Consider the following 27,830-nt stretch of genomic DNA (forward strand, 5'->3'; position numbering starts at 1 on the left):
TTACACATTTGAGTGCAATATATTTTTGATGTTTTTATTGGAGAAGGGCCCTTTAAGAGGTACTTCAGAACATGTGGCGTTATTCATTCATACGGCATCACTTGTATGTCCGCTACTATCGAGCAAGTTCTGTGGTAATTGTTTTGTCTAGCCATACATATCTATGTAGAAGGGTACGAGTCCATTGTACAGCCATTGATGCCACGTAAGAAATTACCCATATCCAAAAGTCCTTTTGAAGTAATTGGTTTTTGCCTATCATATATATAAGTTGCTGTTTACTGAGAAACTTATGTAGAGACTTTAAAGAAGTTTTCAAATGTACACATTTCCATTTGACCAAAAAGCTAGCCATGAGCCTGTAAATCCCTTTTGGATTATAGTCTATTGTGACCTGTTAAATTATTAAAGCAAAGTGCTACATTTCATTGAAATTTTAGGTGATACTTGAAACCCTGACCTGTTTCAGAACCAAGTCAAAGGTTTTACAAATCAGGACACAATTAGCAGATTAGAATATGGTCCTCGGGGCATTTGGGTAATTTACATCTGAATACCGTTGTAAAAGTGAGCTGAAGTGGGCACAAAAATGTCCTGTTTATATCTGATGTAAGAGTTGTCAAACACAAAACATTCAGAGAGGGAAAATTACAGTATCAGGGTCTATTACGTGTCGCAGCTGAATAGACCACTGCTGGAATCTGAGGCGAACTGACCAATCCATGCCCAAGGCAGCCAGGTAGGAAACCTCATACTCAGGTATGACTACAGAACACATCACAGTAGCGTGTAGATGTATAATCAATTGGAGTTTATGGAACGAGGCTGCATGGCACATGTGAGGACTGTTCTGATCTCCCTTCCAACTGGCATCAGTCTTGTCTGTGGCTGTGTGCGGTAAACGTCGTGAGTGCGCTCTCTTGCTCCATAAGGAATTATCACACAAATAGCGCTAGAGTTTGAGAGATTCACGGAATATTGTCAGGAATTGTGGAATTATATGGTTTGGATTATCTTTTGATAGGTAGGTAGTTCTTTTTAAAAATTCTCCCATGTTAGTGACACATGACCATGTGCTCTTTTCAAAGCTAAAGACAGAGTTGATGTGGGTCTGTTACACAACTTTTTCCAATTCCACCCCCTATTTCTGTTCTCTAATTCATGCAGAAGTGAAGTTGAAATTTGCTTCAAAAACAAACTATCAAGTCAATTTTCTTTCACTAATTTGATTGGTTCAGTTGAAGTGATTGTCATTATCAGGATAATGTTGTTGGTAAGTGTACCAGATCTGTAGAATTGCAAGAGATTACATAACTAATGACTCCACCCTTCAGGCACGTGTTATGACATAACACAAAAGTTCTTTATGAAGGAAATCAGTTTCATTTCTGGGATTGTCATTTCCAAGTGAGTGTTGGGTGTCATAATGTCAAGTAATGGTCTTCAAAAAGAACAGAGAATATTAAGGGTTCGTATTCACATGGTTACATTGGATGATGAGACGTAAGTCCTGCCCTGAAAACCTTTTCAGACTGATGTTGTGACATAACACAATAGTTCAATTTTTCTGAATGTGGTCAGTTTCATTTTTGGGAATGTCAATTCCAAGTAAAGTTTGGACGTCGTCATGCATTTAAAAGGTCTGAAGAGTGATGATGTAGGGTTTTATTGTGTTCGATGATGACATAACTCCATGTCCAATAGACCACTGCTTCAGACTGATCATGTGGATATAGCAGTTCTTCTTACATGTAGGAAATCAGTCAGTTTCATTTAGAGATTGTCAATTCCAAGTCAGTTTTGGGTGTCGTAATGACAAAATCACTTGTTTGCGGAGGTCATTCCATGTGCCTGGTACAAGAACTGGTCAAGCAGCATCCTGCAATCAATACCGAACTAACCGAGTTCAAGTTTTACCAACAGTTTTTTGTCGCACTAGCAGCTATCATAATCCCGGGACATTGTTTTTGTCACATTACCTGCATCCATGCTCCAATAAACCACTAGGCGCCAGGAAGATTTAAGCTGATCTATATTCGGCAACCCAGAACAGCTAAATATATAGCAACTGACAACAAATCCATATCGAAAAAAAAGAATGTTTTCCAAAAACGCATTAGTTATCCATTTGTGAATTTATCAAATGCTTTGTTGAAAGAAATTTGTCATGATCCAAACAAAAGGATTTTTTATTATGATGGTTGTGTTAACATCAATATAGATGAAATTGACATGGCATACAACGCATTTATGGAACTAATCATGACTGGTATATTAGCTTCCAGGAGGAAATGAACCTTGGGTATCAATTCAGTGCGGTTACCAGTGGTTTGGATATTACATTTGCTATTCTGATAGATTGGGTATTGGCAAAACGATCAGGGTCATAGCAGGCGCTAGGTGTCCGTCTGTTGGCATATTTTGCAGAAATGGACAGTAGTTGCCACAGCATTTCTTAGTGATCATGTTAGGGTTTAAATTGTATCGACCCAACTTCCAGTGGCCTTCCAGTAGTTCGGCTGGGATGTATCTGCTCTGCGATGGATCAGGGTACTAATAGCAGGCCATCCAGTGGATTCTATTGGCATATATTAGTAGTTCTAGTTGATTTCCAATGTGATTCCTTTGCCATTTTGCCAAGAAAGACAAAGGGTCAGGGAAGTTGGTAATTAGAGTGGTCACTGGAATCCCACTGGAAGTAAGACTTCTGCTTATTCAAAAAAACAACAGAACCAAAGTCATCAACTCGATGTAATTATGAGTGATTTTCCTTTCTGTCTGTCTCATGTTGCCTTTCAAGAACCGCAGAAGTCTTAGCAGCAAAATCTCTTGGATAAAAACAATCTACCTCCAAGGTCTGTCTCCTTTGATGTCAATAGTGTTGATCTCGTGTGTTGCGGCGCCATGCAGGAATCATAAATGCTGGTGCATCATCCAGCTAGTTTAAACTATTAATGGCGCATGCAACGTGACATATTGCTAGTACTGCCACATTAGTACAAATTTTGATGGATGTGCTCCACCATTATGGAGATATAAAAGGCTAAACATTAGCCCATTAGAAGTAATCTGACTGTTTTCAAGTTTGATGGGTGGGAAACTATGTGAAATTATGTGGTTCTTTTGTGGAGAACAATAGACTTTACTTGGTTGGTGATATATTCGCTATAATGTTTTGATAGTTGCTCTATAGAACTGTTATTCAAGTTAGTTCAGTGTAAAAACTACCAGACCTTCTCCCTAGCGCATTTGGCAAACCTTCTTGGATCTTCTTCTTGTAATCAGACCTTCTCCTTGCTTTGTTTACTTTACAATTCACCTGTTATAACAGTGTGGAAGTTCACACAACCCTTGTTAAATTCAGCACAAGGAAACTACATTGAACACTGCGACCCTAAAATAATCAATTAAAAGAGCCACAAGATGGAACCATTGAGAAAGAAGTGGTAGACCTACATGTACGTCAATTTGAAATTACTTGTCTGCTACCATCCCTGGTAAATGTACTCTTTTCCCAAGTGTGTCATTACATCTTAAGCAATTTCGCGGATATGTCCCCAGGGTCGATGCGTGGCCCTCCTACCACACTTCGAGGTGCTAACCAAGCGCCTGTCAATAAAATAAGCGTTTCCGTCAAGTAAGAAAATTGGTATTGATATTCTAAAAGGTCTCCAAGCCAGTGGGAGACATTTCAGTCCAAAGCGGATAGGGCTCCTGCTGGGATCAGAGGTAGGTCTTTGACCCTTATGCTCCAGGGTCATCAGACCCTTTCCTTGGTTGAAATTCAAACATTGTGTACATGTACGTTATAAAGTCGGTGTATCAATTGCTCTGGGTTTTATTGTAGGTTCTAAATGCTGCAAAACTTGTGTACCTTATGACCTGATCCTTTCTCAGACAGTATGATATCCGCTGGCTGGATCAATTCAATCTTAGATCATCATTCAGGTGTTCGGAAGTTTTTCACGCGTGTATTGCCAAGTTCGTTACCACCGTTACTGGATGTTTTAACGTAATCTGTTGATTTGTAGATGATCATGAGAATTTGAAATGCTGGAATGCTGGATGAAATATCGCAGATGAGTTGGTTGTGCAGCACCTTTGGTCTAAAAAAGCTGAAATCTGTTGTTGAAGAAGGAACGAGTCTTCCTGATTGATGTTTTCACTATGCATCAGTCTCACCTTACAATATTGTCATCAGCAGCTCAGCGTGAGATTTTCGAGAGCGCATATCGCTGCTTTGATTAATCAGCAAGTGCCTTCGAAGGTGTCCTTAGCAATTAGAATGTAATGGCCAACAGGTAAAGGGAATCAAACACCATCTCAAATCACCATAACATGAATAAGTTACTCATGGTCATCCAAAGGTAATTAGTCACCAAGGACGGAACACATTGTGAGAAACAATGACAGATTTCAATGAATTTATTCATCTAGGTTCGTTTTTGCTCTGGTGAGCATGGCGGGAAAATTAGCCGTGGTAGAATATCTTATGACTTGTCTGAGGAAGCCCCTTGTTGCAAGCTAAAAGCAGTGTAACCCTGTCATAATAATGGTGGTGATTGTTTAAAAGCACTGTTTGGCCACAAGTTGTTCTCAAGATAAACTGGAGAATATTGTGACTGGTATAACCCTAAAGCCAAAATGTCGCCTCCACCTGATTCCATAATGGAAATCACCTTTATACCCTGATGCTTTGCCATTTGAAAAGGAAACCTGCATTGTGTTAGTAAATATTCCTACAAATGGAATATCCTACATGTAACACCCAGATTTGTATCAAATGTATAGTTTCGGCAGCTGCGGTTTTGATTCTTCCTCATGTTCTCTTTCAGCTTTCTTACCAAGTTCGACTAACAAAAAAGTTAAAAAGTTTGTTATCTAATCCATTTGTGGCTGTTGGTTTTGCTCGTATCATGATAATTGTAGGGACCAAACCCTTTGTGTTCTGTCATCCATTTGTGGGTGTTGGTGACTTGTGACGCAGGGAAATTTTTTTTGCATTCTCATTCCTTAAGGGTTTTCTTTCTCGCTTATTTGTGCACCATGTTTGGTAATGAAGACTTTCAATTTTCCGCCTTCATATCATTGTTGAGATGTGGTGTATGGATTTCTTGATGGCATCTTCGGGGAAGTTATAATGTCTCTGTTATTGTGTAATAGTCAAAAGTGAATAAAAGGACAAATATTTTTGTTGATAATTTTGTCCTGTCAGCAACTTGATTTAATGTATTCAACATACAAATGAAACTCTTTAGTTACGGTGCCAGATCAATGTGTCTACCAATATGCCAGTCAATAGTAAATTGAACCCACTAGTATTGGTGATCTACTCTAAGTCAACTATCTCAATTTTCCACTTATACTGGGAAACACAAGACCATTAAATTTTCAACTCATTTCTAAAATTCATATCTGACCTGAAACCAAATAGCAAAAGTTGCCTTTTTGAAATGGTTTTTGCGCCATTTGGCCTCACAAGTGCCCTAGATGTTTCTTTGCAAGGCATATGTCACCATAATATGGACAAAATCTGCATATTGTTTCTGTACATTGTTCTGTACAATTTTTCTCCAAGTTGAGGTGAGCCCATCATAAAAACACATCTCATCTATTCCTCAATTGAGCATTTTTATTAATTGCCAATTAAAACCGGGTCACAGCCTGAGCTGCTATAATTATAAAAGCTAGTAATAACCACATGGTACAAGTGCATAGCAATTGACTCCGGTTCCGTCAATGCATTGCACTTTTTAGACTCGGGTGACTCCATTGGCTCCCTCAAATTGTTTCCGATCTATTGTGGCATCTGGATACTTTTCTAATAGCAGCATCCTTTGTCAATATCACATTTTCTAAACAAGAAAATTATCTCTGGTTTGGTTTGACGAAACATGCTCGCTTAGGAATGCGATAAACTTTGTTTGTCTCTTTGTTGAGTTAGAAACTGCTATGAATAACATTTATGACAAAATTGGAATAATTCATGTTATTTTCTATTAGCGTTTTCTGTCCCATGGGCCATTGGTGAATGGGTTCATACACTGGCTGGCAGAAAATATGAAAAATCGAACTTAGGAAACAAACTGTTATCTGGAATTCAAAAGAGAGATAAAATTGCTGTGCAATATGGGGAAAATCTGATAGGATTCGATCCTCAGGGGCTTTTTAAGTTTTGGAAAACATCAAATTCATCGATGTAGAACTAAATACTATCTGAAATGAGAAAAAAACTATGGAAAGTATCTTATGTTGTATAAATGGTTTGAATTTAAGTGCTTTTAAAATTTTTGATTTGAGATGAGATTGGCTTATTTGGACATTATACTACATCTGAATGACTAGTAAAACTTTTAAATCCATTTTCTTCATCCATTAGCTGCATGTAATACTCCCTGGTGAGACTTTTAGAAAAAGTCGTTCTGAGATTTTACATCATTTTGATATTTTTTGATCCATGTTTTGTTTTCTTGAGAAGATGTTGAAAGAAGTTGAAAGTTTGAAGGGGTTTATCTTAAAGGCCGACTATATACAGGACCAATGGGGTCAAATTTAAAGGCACTATTTTGCGAACCTATGGGGTCAGATTGGTGATTTTAGAGGGGGACTGTACACAGGTGGTCCCCAGGTGAACAAACGTGCCATAATGGAAGTGGGTCTTGTTTGACTTGGTGATAAAAGAAGTTAGGGGACTTTGTACATCTCCCTGTAACGGGGTAGTTGGCCTGGGCCTTACTGCATGAAGCTGAACTGCTTGACAGTGACGAGACAGTTGATATTTCTAACCAGACATTGGACCTCCCATATACAATTCATCTCTATCAGCTAGCCGCCAAGCTGATTTGATGTAAATTAATGGTTGAATTTCAAAATAATGTCTAACTAGACCAGTTCTAGATGAAATTCTAGGAGCTGCTATCAAGAGTGGTGACAAGAACTGGCATTTTATCATCATGTTTATCATGCCACCCACCTCTTGTTGTGCACTCTATGACAGACAAGGACTCTTCATTTCATTGGTAAATTCCATCCAAGTGACTGCTATTGTAGTGATTAGCCTATCGATATCAGTAAACTCTTGATAACTGATACCAGTTCGGAAGTCAAAGGAAATTATATCAATAACATTATGAGGTCTTTGTAAAATTTATGATATGTATTTGTATTTATGATATGATATGCTTTTCTTGATGGAACGCTGCAAAGATAGAAGTGTTGTATGTCCCAGTTACAACTTTCTGCCAGAAGAGCTCTATGTGGTAAATTGGGCCTATTTGTTCTTGTCATTATAAGTACCCTTCCTCTAGAAAGCCTTAGCTCATACAGTCATAGTTTTCATCATGGATATCATGATTTTGGGCTCCTAGCCAGAAATACACTCTCCGGGTGAATGTAGTCCTGGACAAAAGGCCTACAACTTACGATCAGAACATTCATGGCAATTTTTTGTGCACCTCAGTATTTCTGCAAGTGGGAGTATAGTTTGCCCTTCCACAATGGGATGTGCAGGCCTATTGTTCAGTAAGTTACTGATATCCTTTTGAAAATTCCTAAACCTTTTTATATCCTCTTTTTCAAGGCTATCCCATATCCATCTGAACAACACAAAGAGCTTTAAGCTGGGTGTGCTTAGGATAGTTTTTTCCCAGATTTTTCTCCTTAGTTATTACCCTGGTTATTTCTCTTGTTTGATACATGGATAAACCATTTTTACCAAGAGGGTTTCATATGAAAAACTGAATAATCCAACATTAGCTTGGTCAGAAAAAATACATGTTACATAAATATCCTACTCTGATTGCAGGATACAGAGATGCAAAAAATGGTTCAATCTTCCAGACATAGCTAGTTATTGTATTTTTTTGTCAAGAGTGGTTTAATGTTTTAGCAAGGTACTACAGTTCTTTACAGTTTCAAGTATTTATTTAGTGTTTTGGTAGATTATCCTAAATAGCTCAAGCCCCCTTGGAAGAGTCATCTAAACCCTCTCCAAGGGCAGATTTTAACTGTGATGAATTGCGCAGCAATGAAAGTAAACAAGGCAGGATGAGTGCCATCTCAATTATTCATCGAGGAATTTTTCCAAACGTTGATCTCTAATATCTTCTAATGTTACAACTGGCACTCCGCTAATCTGGTGAATGTCGTGAAAAACTTAACAATGCACATATTGATCATCGAGGTTTTCAAAATCTCACGATTTCTTCCCCATTTGCATTTTTAGCTGCAATTTTCTTTGGTTGTTTTGGTTCAGTATTGTTGTGCGAGTTCCTACCATGACCTTTCTGCCATTTAAATGTATACATGGATAAAAACTTGTTTAAAAAATGCATTAGCCTAATCGTTCAAGAGATAACCTTTACCAGCCCCCGGGGGCCAGATTCCTGGGATTTCTATTGCGGCAATGTCGTAGGGATTATTGAACAAATACGGAAATGTCTTGAAGAACTGATGGAAAATATGTTTTTTTGGAATTAAGAAAAAGAGCGTGACCTTCTGATATTGATCCTAACCCTAGTGTTGGTGAAGTGTGGAATTTACTTTTGCTGATGTTGCGCCAAAGTGTATGTGTGCTAAACTTGTAAAAACAGTCATTAATTGCAGCCTATATGCAGCTAGTGTTACAAGGTCCAATACAAAGGATTTCATTCATTATCAAGGATATTTGAACAATGAAATATCGCCCACATCAGTCTGATATTTCAACCAATTACGGCGGAAATCAATCTGATTCAATTAATATGATGCTGGCTTGTGATGGACAGTTGTGTCACAATCTGAGATGCGAGCATGATTTTGAAGCAGGCATACCACCATGCATTCAGTGCACTACAGTGATTTTGTGCAAGGTGTATAGACAAGGGGGATGGGGTATCTGTCCCATCCCTGTTTCCTGGTGAAATAAAGATGTCAAGATTGGGAACTAATGCATGCAATGCCAAACCTATCAAATATTTTTTTGCCAAGTGATAATTTGGCCAATTGACCACCAAATGGTGCCCGCTGTTGATGTCAATTACAAATCACTTTGTAAATATTAGGGGAAATTGGTCCAAATTGTCCTGCAATAATATACGAGTCTGGTGAAAGGTGCACTGGTTAAGGGATTGAGTTGCAGTGCATTCCGGATGCTCATTTCAGGCAAAGTCTTTACTGGATTTCTGTCCTTTCCCCCTGCAGGAATAAAGGAATAGGTCATTCCTGAATTGGTAAGTCGGATATCTCATTTTGTGATGAAGCTCATGTTTCTGGAGAGACTTTTTGAAAACTCAAAACCTTTGGGTCATCTTCTCGTTGTCTTCTTGTGCTTCTTCTTCTCTTCATCGTCGAAATCCTTCAAACTTCTGCTTTTGGGAAATATTGCCAATTCTCATCACAACCACGAGGACTTTTATCTCAATTGCTGGATGAACTAGCAAAGTGAACCCTACTATTGCATTGTTATTCTCCGACACGACAAGTTCAATACCACATACCCCAGCACACATAAACTATCCCAATGCTGCTGACACCAACCAAATTGCACTAAATCTCTCCATGTTGTGCAAAATATTAATTCGAGTCTTGCCACGCGGTGAAGCAGTAAATCATTTAAATCTCGCTGGCAATCGTATTATGTATTTGAAATCCCTGTCAAATGAATTCATTAACAACGAAATCCTCGTAAGCTTGATTGATATTCCTCTACAGCGTACGGAGTCGCGGGATGCCTGAAATGCATAACAACCACGCTACTTTTCAATAAGTTCACTTGACTGTGATTTAGACTTGGCAAGCGCACTTGGTGGTTTTCAATATTCTAGGATAAATTGAATTAGATTGGATTTGCACTACCCGTTCATACGAAGACATGTTTTTTCATAATTCTTGAAATGTAGTCAACCTCACTGACTGGCCCCGTGTAGAATCCTTAGCTGTATGAAAATTATGTTTGGCAGATTAAGAAGGAGCCACTTCGGGTTATAGGTCAGGCCTTTAGGCTAGCGATCAACAGGTCCCTAGTTCAAACTCCACTGTCAGCTTGAGTCTTTGGCCAAGTCTTGTTGTATAAGATGCCTCGCGACTCAGATGTTAGTGGGTACTGGTCAGAACTGCTGGAGTCTTGTAGCGCTGGATTGCATAGCTCATCTGAGTCCTACTGGAAGGTTTCACGGTAGACCAGGTTCAAGAGCACTGAAGACTAAGACCATCACTTGCAATCAAATCAGTCCCTCCTAAGACTCATACTGAATCACATATCTATAAAACCATAAAGGCATCAATATGGAAGTGCAAAGCTTTTCATAGATTATTGCCAATATTGCACGCAATATGACTGAGGACATCACAGGGGGACGTACTGATGCCACGATCTTGGTGCTCTTGAACCACAAGACGCCTCCAGAAGCCATTCAGCGGTCAAGTTCATGCGATATCTCGGAAGTGTCATTTCAGTGGGTAGTAGATCGCATGTCTTAGGTCGTGCACTTTCGCATGTCAGGCTAATTGATATTAACCTTTTGGTAATGAAGCAGACAGCTGATATATCTTGCCATCAAGAATTTCAAATTCATGCTGGGCAGCTGATCTTTGGGTGTGTTCCCATTTTGCCATTTCCCATTTCGCAACACCTCAAACTCAAAACTGAAATGTGATTGTGATGCTTCAATATTTTGCACCAATCCAAGCGGTTTAACCACTGCTGCCAAAATGGGGCACAGTGCTTATTCTGTGTAAAGAGTGCTATACTCAACCAAAGTGTTTTAGGATTTACTCCTCTGAAGAGTGATGCCTTGATGTAAGAGGAAGCTCCTTGATCTAATTGACCTGTTGGTGTTGGGCTTGATCCTTGCAAGTAAACATCTGAAGCATTGGATATCATGAGCTTCTCATGTTGTTCAAATAAATCTATGATAGTACTCTTCACTACGCTGATCACTGTAACATGGACTTGAATGTGGAAATTCCTGATTACAACCGAGCAATCTGATTAAGCAAATCCCGATTACTTCAGCTGCAGTACAACACAGACCATAGGGAAGGAAAACATAAAATGCTGAATGCAGTTGCATGATGGAATGCAGACTTCCATCCTTACTGATTAAACAACTGAAGAGAAGGTGGACATGTGGTATGGCATGGCATGGATTTGTATCCCTGATCCATCTGGCTTGATCCTGATTAATCTCATCAACCAAGATTAACTACTCCCCCCACAGGCTCTGACTTCCCAGTTCATATGCCTTTTTGGCAAACCAGCTTTTCACTTTTTGTATCGACTTTTCAGTTCTTTAGAATGGAGATAGGCGACAGCACTGTCCTGTCTACTTAAACTTACTTCACTCAAATACTTACTTACTTATACTTACATACTGATGTCGGCTGTAATCTGTCAAGGGTTTAGGCATTGGCCTGAATTCCTGATTTCTTCATCTTCTGCTGGTGACCTTGAGCAAATTCAAACCGTCACATATGTTCTTGACTGATGGGTTGGGCATAGCAATAACTATCTTAGTAATGTAATTGGCATAGTCCTACGAGGGTTAACATGTTGGTGATATTAAGATGCTGTAGTAATAAGTCATGCACATGAAAAACACCAAGATGATGGGCTAATGCTATGGCTAATGCACCTTGTAATAATACTTATTAGAGAGGCGCAGAGGTGTGCACGTTCTTTGGTGATTGTGAGCTCTTTGATGGATATTACCAGGATTTGTAGCCTGGGAGAGAGGATCTGAAATATGATTGATGTCAGGTGGGGGCAAGGATGGAGTGAGATGAGAAGAGAATGATTCAGGTGTAAGAGGAATCACAAGCAATACAATGCACTTCCCACGCCTTTGTCAATGTCAAAGCAATTGGTGCATTGAGTACTGTTCCATCATCTAGTGTCCTCAAAAACTGCTCAGATTTATGAATGAGAAGTTTCCCCCTCAGGCTTTACTTGGCCTTTCAAAACTCCCCACTTTTATAAGAGTTTTGTGATGTGGTCCCTTTGATCATTTTGGTATGGTGCACCAAAAATAAATAAGGTTGCAGGAAAGTAACTAAGTTCCCACCCACCCCTGCCCTTTTTAAAGGGACTTGACAAATGACTGAGATTGGAGAGCCAGTGATAAGTAATTAAAGTCAAATTCCAGTACAAAACGACCAACCAATTGGAACAGAATTGAATTTCTAACTGTGATACCTTTGAATAGAGTAATTAGAGATGGCTAAAGATTGCCATATCAAATGAAGGGATCTTAATGAACTGGACAAATAGAAGGAAGGAAGTTGAAGCTCTCCAACAAAGGAAGGGTCACTTATAAAGATTGGATTACATCAATTTTCTCAGATTGAATGGACCCTCTGAATGATTTGAGTATCGGAAGTAAAGCTTGGTATTTGATTGTGTCTGAGCTTTGTGTATGGTAATTGGATCACAAAGAGTTTGGTATGTTATTCTCATACTGATCTGTTGTGGATGAGAAAGGCCAAAGTGGTCTGAATTGTGGTGAGTTTTGAATGGAGCTGGTGTCACTTTAAGAAATTGATGTATTTTTTTCTATGGACTATATTTCACAAAGAAATGCCCGTGGGCTTTTCCCAGGATGGGCAGGGCATAAATCTGACATGGGTTGGGGAACAGGTAAAAGAGAGCCTGGGGCATGGGATGACCTTTTAGGACGTCCATAGATAAACTTTTTCAGCTAATAAAAGTTCCTTCAATACCCCTGCCTCCGCCACCAACCTTACCCATACCATATAAAGAAATTTCAAACCTTTCGGTGAAGAACTCATCAATTTATAAGTCCATTCCTTGGAGAGAGAAAAGTCTAAAAATAAAGCTTTTTCTTCTTGGTTTCAATCAATATGCTTGAACTAAAATATCATCCTAAATAATTCCCTGCTGTGTCTTGTTGGTTTTGAAAGTTCATTGACTTTTGGCAAATTGATGAAATTGTTCAAAAAAATTTCTAATGGATTTCCAACACTCGTTTTGCTCATAAAGGATGAAAGCCTAAAAGCCTGTCTCCCAACAAATGGCATTCAGAAAAAGTCAATACATTCTGAAACAATTAAGTATTGATGAAAATTATTCCTGGGGACATTTGGGATGGTTTTCATTGTGTTTTACTTTTGCTGAGATCAAGGTTATTCGGGATCATTTTCAAAGCAGGGAAGATGGGTTCACTTTTCAAAGCAGCTATGATGGCATGATGAGGACGCTATCTATTCCGAACTACTGTTAAATCCATTTGAGATTTCATTTTACTTGATTTATTATCTCAATCTTAAGTCACAAAAAAATTGGCAGTATTCAGACTTTTGACAATCGATTGGTAAATTGAAATGAAGACTTCAGATTTCAACAATACTGTGACTCAACAAAACGTTATTTCAATTTAGGTCTCAATTTTAAAGAAACGAGATAATGCATTTCAGTCAATTTCATTTTCGTTGAATCATGCCCGCTTTTTCCTCAATTTCGATTCTCAAAGGTAAAAAATCACAGGAACACTTTCAGCTTTGCGCTAATCTTCGCCCTGAGCATGTGATCATTGATTTCGTATTCACACTATAATTGATTTATTCGAATGAAGTGAAGAAATCCCACCATTACTCTCATAATTTTTTTGACTCATCTCATTTCTGAAACAAGTTCAGTCCATGTGAACCAACCCTGTCATACGCAACTTGAGTCATCTGTCACCGTGGGGTCAAAGTGCATGTGACAATCACAGATTGGTTCCACTTAGCGATTTTTTTGCGAAATAATTCGATAAAAATCTATGAAATTTGATGAAAACTGTCAAGTAAATGATATTAGTTAAATTTTGCCTGATTGACTCTGCTCTCACCCCTGGAGATGTCTTCATTACTTGGTTCAATTAGTTGATCTCGCTGTTACGTTAGCTGCATCTAATTGTTTCATCCTGGCATTCTATCTTCTTTATTTACATAGAGATCTTGCTTCTTTATTTCATCGCCGAGGGAACAATAGTGTGCAGTCTAGTGACTTGCTGTGACAAAGCTCTAATCTGAGGTTATCTCAGAAATGTATGCCCAAACATTAAAACTAAAGGTATGATTGTGGAGAGCTCCAAGCGGTTTCCAGTTTGTGGTGATATCATTTGACTTGCACTAGTGATATTTTAAATCGTCCCATCTTATGACATCATAAATGACATGGTGCCCTAATGGTGTCCCTAACTGCCTACCATGTCAATGATCCTGAAACATAATATCATGATAACCTGTACACAAAACATTTGCGGTGAGTGCCATGTAGAGTCAACCTGACATTCACTCCTCGTCTACCACAGGTAGTGGTTCTCACAAGTACATCATTATATATAGTGAAAATATATATTTATATGTCCTTATGCATTATGGTACTATGCATTAATAAGCCACCTGGATGAGTCAAAATATATTGTCACCCTGTTATAATTATGTTGGAGCAAGTTCCCTCGAGACAAAATTGCCATTGAAGCAAAGAAACTGTAGAACCTGGTGGTGCATGCCAGCTATAATGTTCAGCAGAACTTTTTCCAAATATGCGTCAACATGCGTGTTTATAAACAACCTATATAATTACCAAACTTATTCAAGCCATGATATCAGAAGTTTATTCCCCATGATATATTGCAATATTTCACAGTGAAATGACGTCTCTTTGTGTAAAATAAGCCTCATTAGACACAGTAATCATTTCTGGGCGAATGGCGATGCTATTTGGGTAGAGACATTATATTTTTTATTTCGATTTGAACAGAAGGTTACACGCACATCAAGGTAAATATAAATAGATAAATGGATTAATATTCCTGGTTAGTAATGGTTGCAACATACTTTATTGTTGTGACTTTCCTTGCGAAGGCGTGATTATAATGACTGAGCAATATTTGTTATTGCATTGTTATTAACCATGCAATTGTATTTGGTACAACTGATGATGATGATGATGACGATGATGATGATGATGATGATGATAGCATATTTATATAAGGATCACCATGGAATAGTGGATGTTGTAAGCCTTTTGCTAATCGAGGTAAAAATTGTTGTTGCAGCCTATAGTTATTCCTAAAAAACAGTGTTCATGCTTCATTAGGGAAAAAGATCCAAAACAGTTTGTCTTTTGATTATATTGTACGAATCTCACCCATGGCGATATACAAGACAAAAGGCCCTTAAAAAGTGATAGCGCAGAAATAATGCCACGGACATAAAAGAGAAATCTCCACTCATATACATGTACATACCTTCACCAAAGAAAGAAGCTCGGCTGTAGTTTCACAATGATGGATAGTTCCAGTGTGTATTATTCTCAATCTGCTAAAAAAAATTCCCATTGGAGAGATGTTAAGAAGTGGCCAACAGGTTCTGCCAAACTCTCTCCTTTTGCTCACACTTTGTGTTTATTCCAAAATATTAGTTGGCAGAGTCAATATTGCCGACATTGGTACATTAGGGACATAACAATTCTAAGGATTGCAAGCAAAGGCAAACTCATGATTTTCCATGGTCTGGAGTGCTGACACAACCTTCGAGGGATATGGATAGCTACGGAAGTGTCTTTGACTTAAATATATGGCTCTGGGCAAAACCTATGAATTTTTAAGTTCTGATTAACGACAGGTTGGGGAATTATCGGCGGTCTCCATATTTCATCTCGCAACATTTGAAGAACAGTCGCAGATTGTTGGTACTTCTGGTTTATGATTATTTACCTTCCAGCGCGCTATATGACCTGCCCCTGCACTCAGAAACCCTGTGACAGATTTTTCGATAAAAGTTTCTTTTTGGCCTATTTTTGCAAGTATCTGTGAATGTGCACAATGCAAAAATAACAGGTATACAAATATTCCACGTGTAGGTGTTGCCAGGTCGCAGGAAGGTTGATATCCGGTATTGTCATCTAAAACAAATGTACTGCTTCTTGAGTACAAGTCGCCCTTATTGTTCAGTCATTCCCTGTGCATTTCTCTGTATATAAATGCAAAAATGTTTGGATTGTTGTAGCATCCTCAGGTGAAACCGAACAATCCCATAGTAAGAAAAATACATTGTCAAGAAATTCTGACTCACTGTGCCTGGTGGCACTTTTCTTAAAAAGGGAAAAATCGCAATATTCTGGCATCTATTTGCTTTGATCTCCACAAAACGAAACTGCATGGCTTAATGATAATCCTGAGGAGAATCTTGGCGATTTTCACGCGTTGATGAGGAAAATTGGAATGGTGTAAGAGCATCTCTTTCATGCTCAGCCATTGACAAAGATTCATGAAGTTTCAGATGCAAAAAATTACAGTGATTTACTTTTTGTTCTTCGGGTAATCTTATTACGTCACTTTGGGCGATTGATTGATAGTTTTTGGTCTGGAGGGTGTGTATTGGTTATCTGCAGGTGGTGTTGAATGCCATCAGATTTTCATTCTCACATGTTTTCTCCAACTGAAAGTCGTGGATGAAGCGGGCATGAAATGGTTACTTCCGGTGTTGCGGTGATCACTTCTGTAGCATTTGTCGGTGACCTTTCTCAATTTCTCCTTCAATCTACCCAGTAGCAATTGAAGCCACTTTAAATCTCTTGCTGAATTGAAAGCACTTTATTTTGGTGCTTTATAATCCCACTATCACTAGACTATGTCTTGTTGTGGTGCTTGAAGCTTAGATTCCTTCCGTATTCACGTGGAAGTCAAATGGAACCGCTCTTGACAGGGTTCTTTCCGAACGTCTACAAAAACCTTTGATAACTGATCGACCGTTTACGACTTTGATACGCTGATTGTAGCACTTTGTGATAAGATATAGCGTTTAAGGTTCGACAGCTTTGGGAGTCTTTCATCTCCTTGATTGTCTATTTTCCTTTTTTGCATGGCATTTTGTGCAAAGAACTTGCTACATAGGCAGCGTAATCGGCCAAGCAAGAAGTTGCTTTATGATGTTACAACTCTTTGTGATAGTGAAGTAGTAGTTCTTTTATGTTCTGTTACAAGTGTGTGTGATGTAGTGAAATCAAAAGCTTACAGAATACAGTTTCCTTTACAAGATCGGAAAAGATTGTCTTAAAACGGGAACATATCTTGTTAAGGTCTGGCAGTAATCTTATATCAGTTAAAAAATGCTGAAATGGCAACAAATATTTGGTATACAGACCTGTCATTCAGCCTTAATTAGATTTGAATGATCACAGTTGAGTACACTGAGATGGAACCACACCCGCATTGGTTCAATTACGGCCAGGTAAAATGATCTTTATATATGGCTTCATCGTTGAGGGGTTTTATTTCTATTGATTCTGTGGAACTTCTGTATTAAGCACACGCTCCAAGCATTAGCTTGCACTTGATTTTAAGTCTGTGTTTGGAGAAGTCTCAAAGCAGATCACATAGAAATACTAAATGAAAATAAGAGCATTCAATCTCCTATATGAGGACTTTGAATCAGTACCGCAATCAGCAGAGATTGGGACAGAATTTGCCGAGTTAGCATCTGGTTTCTGTCCTTATCGATGCTGCCTTTAAGTTGATAATGTCACATTTTTGAAAAGTGACAATAATTGTGCAATGAGTGTTTGAAATCCTGGTTATTTGATGATTTATTTCCCCACTGTGGGCAAAATTGGAGATTTTCTGAAAGATATCGCATCCTTTTGGGAATTTTGATGCCAGGGCTGTGTGCCAGCTAATGAATGAAGGTAGTGTAGACATTCTTTGGCGTCGCCTGTCATATTTTATTTTGGCAATCAATCCAGTGGTCCACTTCAAGAGAAGTTACTGGTAACTGCTTATTGCTCAATGACTGTATTTTGCACAGAGGAGGCGAGTTGCGCTTTATCGTTTTGGCCCCAAGGGTCTGATTACTAATGAAAATGTGATGTCACTAAAATTAAATATCTGCCCTCAATTTTCAATGTATGCCTTATCATATTTATGATTGTGATATATTAGAAATATCTTATGTATTGATCACTCAAATATTTGCCATTACGAATTCATAGTTTATGCAATCGAAGTATAAGTTGCTGAATGTACTGGATTTTGGTGAATACGTAAATGGCACTCAGATGCATCAGGAGCTATTTTACAGGCAACGGCATTATTTTCATAGATGATTACATCAGATTTATAATTTTCATCACTAAGAAATAATAAAAGACTAATAAATTATTTTTGGCATCTAAATTAGTTTTAACAATCTATGGAATAAATATATTGGGTTTTATTTCATTATTTTTTGCATCATAATGCACTTTTGCAAACAGCCGCGGCTAAAATATATTCATATATTAATCGATTTAGTTTAATTTTTTTGGCGGATTGTTCTAATTGCACATTTTACAGATACAGGCCTGATTACATCATGTATCAAAGTTGTGCAGGGCTTTATTCGGATCAGCTGGACTTTGAAAAACATCTTATCAAAGTATAGAATATCCTTGTAGATGTTCTGCTTACGTTTGCAAAGTGTGCTCAGATGATGAAATATCATGATTTCACTTTGGAGCTCACATTATTGAATTTTGATATGCAAGTTTGATACCAGTAATTTGATGGATTAGTGTTTTAAACCCTGTTTACTCCTTCATATGACCCACAATGCAACGCCTTACTAAAACTAGCGCTTCGGGACTGAAAGGCTCCAAATCGTCAAGTTCAAAAATGGTTTCCCCACACTTCATATAAAATTTTCAAAAATAACTAGTATGTATCAAGTTTGTACACAAACTATGGGAAGTGATGCTCTGCCACAAAAGTCAAGTCATCTGGCATAGGTACTTGTGTGGTTTATGTGGGAACCGCCTGGGAATCGATTCTTCTCAGAGCACATATGAACACAAGCCACCAACACCCCTTGATATGGAAAAATGCAAGTGATAATTTGAGACAAAAGGAAGCACAAAGTTTCTGTAATGTGATGGAAAGCTGCCTCAAGGAAAGAGTGATATGATATCGGTGGCATTGTTTTCTCGTTGCTATTGTTATCGGGAATTTTTAATCCGAATGATACTGGGCTATATGAGATGTTGAAGAACTCCTTTAGGATAACTTTGCTATTGTGGGATGTGCTTAAAAGATTGTGCAACACAATATTTAATCAGGAATTTTTATCATCAATAGGCTTGAAAAAACTACTCGCATCAGTAAATTTAATGTCGGCAAATATCACAGCTGACCCACACCCAGAACATTGAACTTTAACTGACATTAAACAGACTGGATGGATAAAGATTCCCCCCCCCACCCCCCTTAACTGTATCATCCTTCATGAGGCAAGGTGCCCAATGATCACAAAGACATACCACTTCTCAATCAGATGGCTGTAGTGCCGCACCAGATGTGGCTGATGACCAGTCTCTCAAGTCCCCACCCGGCCATTCAGCCCCCACCCAGGATTGAGTGGTTTTGTTCTAACATGAATAACCCCTTCTTCTCATGGAGTGCTTTACAAGAGAACACCTTACTCGTATGCTGACCTGGTCTCCTTGAGCATATATGCCTGATGTTCCCGCTACTGGACTAATTAATGAAGTTCGTTAAGGGTCTGATTTATACTGCAGACCTGCGACAGTGGTTCAATCACCATTCGTAAGTATGGCTCCTTACAGTGGTGTTGGAAGTCACAAGGAGAAGGGCTGACGATTGCTGTTAATCTTGTGTCAAGGTATCAAAAAATGTGATTAATTGGTCTCATTCCAAAAAATAACAAAGTGAATGGTCTTGAGATCCCTACGCTGTGACTATAAGTGATGGTACAGAGAGACTTGCAGACTTCATTTACCGATACTCCTCACCCAAAGAGATCTTGAACAGTTCTCAAGTGAATCTCACGTTGAAGTTATTATAAGAAGAAAATGTGTCATTACCGTGTACCATGAGACTCCTTGTCTCTTGTTTATTCCACTTGATTCAGACAAATTGTGTTTCCTTTGTAAAAGCCATTCTTCTATCGAGTGGTAAGATTAAAACCCTTGTGTTTGGGGTAGTAATGGGACATCTTTACTATGATATAGAGAAAATTTTAAACAAGCTCCAAATGCAAAGTCCATGTGGGGTTAATATAAGTTTTAATTCCCATTCATTAGAAACCGAAAGTTTTAATCAGTACAAGTTTTTGGTCTTGTTGACAACAACCCAATTGTCAAGCTCGCATTGTTGCCGTCCTGATATATTCCCAAAACACTACTCAAGTTTTATACGCTCATCCGCAGAATACCTCCCACTGGGGATGCCTAACAAATTAAACGACGGCACACTTTCCGTCTCGGGAAGCGAACACAACTTTGCAGTTGAATTCAAAAAATGCCTGACGAGCTGCGCCAATCAAGTTTACAGCATGCTGTGAAAAACTTGAAAAAATTTTTAGCCGTTGCCCGAACTGTCATATTATAAACACCTTTACAAGCACCTCAATCATAATTGCCACCCAGCATTTTGCGGGTGTTAAATTTTATCAATGTTGTTGGAATGTTTATGGGTGTGGAATAGATCTTGATCAAGTCTGTATGGTCGAGAAGCTATCCTTGTGCATTTTGTTTTCGTCTTGTGAGAGCAAAGTTCTTGTAAAGTCTTGTCGAAATTAGAAAAACAAGAATGGTCAATGCCTTAAGTTATTGAGAAGTTACCATGGAATTCCCTATAGTTCAGTTTCCAATACATACGATGTCTCAAAGTGTCCCCAACGATTTGTATTGGAAAAAGCTTGTCACATGGTTGGAAGAATTAGCTCAGAATGATCGATGATTTAAAAATGCTTCGTTTCTTGTAGTCCCTGGGGCAGTTGAAGTATTAATCGATATAATAGTGTCTATGGGTAGGAAAAGTATTGACATGACTTGTGGGGATAGTGAAGCAAAAAATGAGGCCACCAAAAGGAGTTAACTTCGGTGATTGAAGAAACTTGAACCTGTCTTTGCGGAGACCATGACATTGAAAAATTACATTAAAAAATTAGCCATAGCCAAGGTCCTCTCAAACCTATCTTGCCAAATCTATTGCTGGATTTGCATCATTCATGTTCCTCGACAATTGTTTGGAGAAAAACGTGTCCTATTGACTGCCTTTTAGGTCTTTGTGACCACAACGTTAAACTAAGAACCTGATTATAAAAACAATAACTGCGCCGTGTGTGTATCCTACCAGCATTGTCACCGACAGAAATTCTGCCATATTTACCAAACTTGTCATCAGAATTTACCAGGCTCTTCATATTGATTGAAGCTGACTTGCCGGAGGGTTAGACACCCCGCTTTAGTCATGCACACTCAGACCAGATGTACTTTGTTTATTCTCCAGTCCTCCCTACTGTTAAATCGGCTTGTACTCAAGGTAGCATAATTGTTAAGTGCATGGCCCGAGGTTATGATAATGTACAACTAAAGAGAGATGAACTTTTAACAGTAGCTTTGGCTAGTTGAATTTTTGCCATTATTTCACTCAACAGGGTGCCCTGAATATTGTCTTAGGTAAATATTCGCCCCTCTTGGCTTGTGAATAATTTGATGGGAATTTGCATTTGAATTGAGAAGTTGTTTTGCCGGTGATGTTCAGTGGAGGCTGAGTTCCAACAGTAGGGCCAATATCAGGTCTTGTCAACATTTGATCAAATGTTAGGGCTGAGTCCATTTTCCAGAACATCGCCAGTCTTAAATCATTTGTTCTATACTAATTAAAACACTTCAAACTAAATATTGAAATGTGATTTTCGACGGAGTTTTGACTGCTTCCATATTTTGGCAAGCGGTTAGGGAACCCAAACAAAGTCCAAACTATGTGTATTCAGAAACCTATCGATGATAAAAAAAACGAGTTCGGTAATGGTAAAGTAACAGAGTTGATCACTAACAAGCCAATTGACTTGATAATCCACACCACCAGGTAAAAAGAAACCTTCCTTTGACATACCCCATGGCCAGAAAATATGAAACTGCAGACTTGTTATCGCCATCACTAGAGAGAAATACCACCTTATCTGAAAATTTCAGTGCCTCCAGTAAAAACTGGTTCTGTTGCACTAAAGAAAGAGTAAAAATAGGGCTTTATCATGAAATACTTTTACTGCTTGAAGATATTGTCAGACACTATGAGTTACTCTGCTTACAAAACACCAGACTGTAGCAGCAGAATGGCATTTCTTTGGGGCAACAGTTTAAATGGAAGAACATCACGGGTATCAATTGGATAAAAAATTACTCCAAACAAAGTTCTTACATTTCAAGATAATTGTACGGAATTTATGGCTAAATGGCACAGCACTTGTTTTAGCCAGCGCTCGTTACGTACAAAATAAAAAGCAGGTATGCAAAATGTACTTTGTATTCAATGGTAATGGAATTTACCCCAAGGAAAGCCACATGTAACAAATCAACCATTTCCCACGCTGAAAGAAACTTCTAATAGAATTTCATCACTTTTGCAAAAAAGTTGCCATCCTTGTCCATCATGTTTGAAACTTGTACTTCTAACATCTTTAAATGCAATTTTAAGCCTGAAATCATTCATCGGCTGACTGTGGTCTGCCTCAACCGCCCCCAAACAAGCGATTCAAATTGCTGCATCCTACGATCATAATGGCTTGCAAGAAAAATTGTTCATCTGCAATGGTCATCGCAGGTAGGTAGCTGCGACAAAAATCACAGTGAATGTGATCACAGCGCAAGGACAAAAACTGCTTGTTTGCGGCTGTTTCAGATTTCATTTTGTTTGACAGAGATAAATTCCATCACATCTGGTCTGAAAGGGGTGGAATATTCTGTGGTAGCTATTTGGTTCACCAGACATGTGCACCAATTCAATTTTCTCTTGTTCTCTTGGGTGACACAAGTCTGGGTGGAGAATGATGCAAAAATACTAAATATTGGTGTCATGCATCACAAAAAGGCCATCCCACAAGTAGGGCTCTATTATTTGCCTATTGTTGGCCTATTTGAATATCATTTGCCTATATTACAGCAGTCTGGGTAGAATATTGTGCAAAGACCTTCAGCTCCAGGCAGGCCTTCCCTGCATCTGTTGCAGGGATGCACTTCTTCCATCCTGTCACCCAAGCACCAGTTTTTGCATTAATATTGGCTTTAGGCTACAGTTGTCTTTTGTTTGCTTCTCATACTAACTATGGAGAACAGTCTCGTCAACACCCTGGGTGGAATTTTCAAAAAATGTATCTTGAGATTTTGTTTACCAGCTCTCAGTGACAGGTTTTACTGCCCAGATGTCCAAATAGAAGGTCGTCTCCCAGCCACAGGGTGTTGGAGTAGCTCTTTATTCCCACACGTGTGGGGACCTTCAGTGCTCACAGGATGTCGAAACGGCAGATCACGGAATTAGGTCATATCGGGACCGAATGGTCATTGTAGGAGTATCTGTTGAAAGAGAAAGTCGTTGTATTCTATGCTGTCTGCTCCGTTTCAGATCAATAGTTGATTTTTCAAAAATATTCAGAGGATATATTTCTATTCCATTAGAAGCAGATTTTAGAAAAACTGTGCCGTAATATTTCAATTGGATACACTTCGGAATATTTTTTGGTCATTGGAAGTGTTCGAGCTCTCTGGTAAGCTGGTGACGAAGTCAAATGGCAGTTGTGAGTGGTTCCTCGGAAAATTCTTTTTAATACAAAGGATCCGTAGGAAGCGCGCACGCCATTTATTTGCATTGATATTCAGTTCCCTCCTTCACTTGCCCATGTCTTCCAACCATGGCAAAAACAAAATGCTTCGCAGTGCAGTGATAAAAGGTTTGGGATACAGATTTGATTGAGGGGTACAGGCAACATTTTCAGGGAGACTCTCCTTTCAGTTCTACGAGGTCAGTTGAAAATATTCACATCTTGCCTGCCATTGTCTTTCGAAACCTGCCTAGTATTGGTGACGAATTAGAAATTAGGCTAAGAGATTTCAACTTCTTCTGCTAGCGGTGGTCATGCCTGCAAACAGACTGCATCAAAATGAAAAGAGAGAGAAAAGATAGCAAACAAACTATTGCTGCTCTTTGTCCATCCATTATCCATTATAGTAGAGATTCTACCGTCTGCCAAGATACTAGAACTAGGAATACTAACCACTATTTATGCAGGCGTGGATCCAAGGGGGGGCGCACCCGGCGCACGCCCCCCCCTAATTCCGCACGCCCCCCCTAATTCCGGCACGGTGTAAAAAAATTGTAGCCCAAATTAAAGTGGTGCTTAATATTTGAAGATCAGATGCCAGGAAATCGCATATATGGAGTCTTATCTTAACATTTTTTCTGGGGGAGGCCCCCCCCCCCCCAGACCCCCCGCCGTCGCTTCGCGCCTGCGGCGCTCGCAATTCATGCTTCGCCCTCAAAGTGCGCCCCCCCCCCCTTTCGAAATATCCTGGATCCGCCCCTGTTATGAGCCCTAGCAACTAAGACCAAGTATACAATTTTGTACTCTAATGAAATGCAACACCCTCTTGATACCATGAGCACCTCGGTCTTTTGAGTCGCAGCCTTGGTAAGAGCACTCCAGAGAAGTTCCGACCAAGCTGTCAGATTTCCATTGAGCAATACTCCATGATATTCTTGCGATGATATATACGAGATAGGTTCACCTAAGTTTGAAATATCCAACATTCCTCATGATTTTATTGACGCACGCACAACATCTTTCACACGGAATTACTACGCCCCAATTTCCCTACCGTGGTTGTCTGTAGGTAAACATTATAGTATAGAGTCGTCGAACCGGAACAAATTGACCCTGCAATTGCTAGATTTTCAATAGGGGGTGCTACACACCACGGGCGTTCGCATGGCATTGGAGAGAAAGCGAAATTCAAATTGCTCTTGGCGAAGGATGTAGCAAGTCCTTGATTATCGTCGTGAAGACTTTAAATAGTTTGGATCGGAATCGATTCTGTATCGAAAACTGGATATTTGCCTTTCTCGGTTGTTTTGATAAACCGTGTTGCACTGCTTCAAAGGTATATTTGAAGTGTTGGAGTTGTATGGGTGGGTGGGTGAAAGGATTGGATTACGTTTGTTGACATCATTGAGGCTAATAGATGGTAGGTGTCCATGATATCTGTAATAAAGAGTTTATCTATTTTTGGTGATTTCTATGTGCTTTGTTCAAAATGGCTTTGCCACTCTTGTGGCCTGAATAAGGTGTGACGAAAATATTTCCACTCAATTAGATTTGGTCATTAGACATTTTATGTGATATTTGTGATACTTGTGTGGCTGTTGGCCGTATTGTTGACCTGAATGAAATTGTGAAAATGACAGGTGACAAAAACTTCTTCATGATGAGCGTTGGGCTAGTTTCTTGTGGTTCAGTTTATAAATTCTTGTTGTTAACTCAATTTGACTGGTTTACAGAAAAAGTTTTGATAACATGGATTTGTTAATTTTTTACACGACATTTGATGATGATAACTGAACTTGAAAGTTAATCTTATCAGTTCTGCTCTTCATCAAATTATTGTGTCCAATTAGTTTTTTTCGTTTTCGAGCGCATTCAGTGTACCTGGATTTTCTCAAAATAACTTTTCACTCGTATGAGGTTCGCTTTAAATACGAAGGTCAGATTGAATGGAATGGCCTGTGAGTTATCGACCAAAGTGAAGGTGTTCTGCTGTTGACAGAGATACCACTGAGGGAGTTTCCAATGCAGTTTGAAATTGTATTGACAGAAGTTTCTCTTTTGAGGTCAAAGGCATTGGAGGCGGTCAGGATGAGTTCAAACAAACACACTATAGACTTGAGAAGGTGTCTCGCTTATGATTGTCAAATTAATATTGACTCTGTTGAATGACCCAATGCTGGCCACCTCTTTGAGCTTGACCCTATGGGAGCGCTTTTGAATTCCTGGACAGTATTTCACACCCAAAACCGAACAGGTCAACGGCCAAATGTATACTTCCCTTTAATTCTCAACATGTAATGTTGTATACATAGATGGAATTATGATCAGAACTTATGTGACAATATTTTTAATATGCATATGTCAAATATGAGTGACCGCATTGTTTGATACGCCTGTGTTTTGTATTACTTTGGGTTGTTCACAGTGGTGTGTAATGCCTCCCAGTGAGGGGTGCCTAGCCTGGGAAAGGTGATAAAAGTCGCATCATGGTCTAAGAGGACTCCCAGCTGATGAGGGAACAGCTGATGCAGTTAAGTGACATATGTGGGATTATTATCAATTAAAGTGGGTAATTAATGTGACTAATTAGTTTGTGATTAATTGATTGACTGATTAGTGTCTGTTGGTGCAGCAGTTATGGTCTTGTGGTCAACTTTGATAACATTTCACTCACTTGGGATGTTGTAGGATTAGTGTCAAGGAACTTCTACTGGTACTTGAAGGGTATAATGGAGATTCACATCATATTGGTTTGATTCGATGTCAAACTCTCCAAAGTCAAAGTGCTGCATTTTCTGAATGTTCTTGCCGGCTCTTCTTTGTGATCCGAAAGTGTTAGCTTTCTCTGATTGGAAATCATATTCTAAGGTAGGGAAGTTGGCTTATATACTAGTTGTTATGATAATATTAGGCCTATGGTAAATACTCTAAGTTCATCGATATCGATATAATATATTATAGTGTCACCCTTGCATGTTTGATAGAGAACTGCTGCTGAAAAGCTTTAACAACTAGATCTTGTTTATCTTTCTGCCAAATGTGACGACTTCAACAAATCTAATTGGCATGGCAAAATCCGTTTCCAATACCCATCCATCTTTGATCGAATTGCTTTTTCCCACAATCTTGTTGAAATTTTTCAAACAAACTTGTTGTCAGTTGCTGTGACGTAAGTGACTTAAGCTTTTTACTCGATCATGAGTAATCGTGTCCATGATTTCACTTATTTTACTCTGTTGGTGAAATGTAAAGAGCTATTTTTGGTCTTATGTGGTTCTGATCAGCCACATTTGGTGACTCATACCCACTTGAATTGGCACTGCAACAGGGAAATCAAGTTTATGATTCAGATTTTGATTTTGATTGTTTTCACTTTGTCTTAATGGAATATGTGATGGCCTTCCTTATTTGCGCACCTTCTTTGACAATGCACAGTTCTGCCCATAAAAAACTGTACTTGCCACACACAACATGTGTCAAAAAGAGTTAAAAATGTCTCTTGTGAATCTGAAACCTTGCAGTGATCCAATTATGGCGGAAATGATGAGATTGAAACCCGACTAAACTTGTCACGACGTATACTTGAATCCTTCTCCGCAACATTACTATCAGAGAATGCTACTTCTTCATCGAGCGTTTGGTTTCCTAATCTGCTATAGATATCTTTACGAAATGATCACATTTCCCCTAGAACTAATCACATCGTACGCGACTACTTGAATCTTGCTGATCAACTGACAGATTCGCAAATCAATAAGTTCAATGGTAAGCAACAGAGGTGTTGTGAGAAGAAAGTGTGATTTCTTATACCTGCGAGGGCCATAAATTAAACCTTTATATTGCGGAAATTCCTGACGGTGTTTGCTGTTGATGATGTACTCATTAAAGAGGTGTTCTTATGGGGGAGGTCAGATCAGCTGGTGTCCAATTTAAAGTTATATGACCTGTTCTGCCTTTTGCCATTCTACAGACTCATACCACCCTGCATATGTAGCTGTGAAACGCAATTCAGGATATGTGCCTTGCTCAAGGACCAAAATGTGAAAAAAAAACTGTGGAATGAAGTAACCAAATATTTAACAACTACAAGAAAGCGATCTTGAAAAAGGGGTTGCGGCATGCTGAGGTTTGACTATAGCAATGAAAAATTAGAATCCAATATATTGCTTACTCGATCGATCGAGTAGATTATGAAGTATACGTGGTGGTGATCTGCGCCATTCAAACGCGGTGTCAATCTGCATGTCCAT

The 27,830-nt window shown here is 38.9% G+C and overlaps 1 protein-coding gene across 2 annotated transcripts in view; it reads left to right on the forward strand.

Moving 5' to 3' along the window:
- Nucleotides 1-909: 909 nt before the first annotated feature.
- Nucleotides 910-27,830, forward strand: part of LOC135493238 (protocadherin-1-like) — a 109,674-nt gene continuing 82,753 nt past the window's right edge. For both annotated transcript variants that reach the window (XM_064780367.1, XM_064780368.1), the window contains exon 1: nucleotides 910-1,024. The gene's annotated coding sequence lies outside the window, so the exon portion shown is untranslated. The remainder of the gene's footprint in view (nucleotides 1,025-27,830) is intronic.

The sequence above is a fragment of the Lineus longissimus genome, chromosome 9, assembly GCF_910592395.1.
Source record: "Lineus longissimus chromosome 9, tnLinLong1.2, whole genome shotgun sequence".
Taxonomy (NCBI): domain Eukaryota; kingdom Metazoa; phylum Nemertea; class Pilidiophora; order Heteronemertea; family Lineidae; genus Lineus; species Lineus longissimus.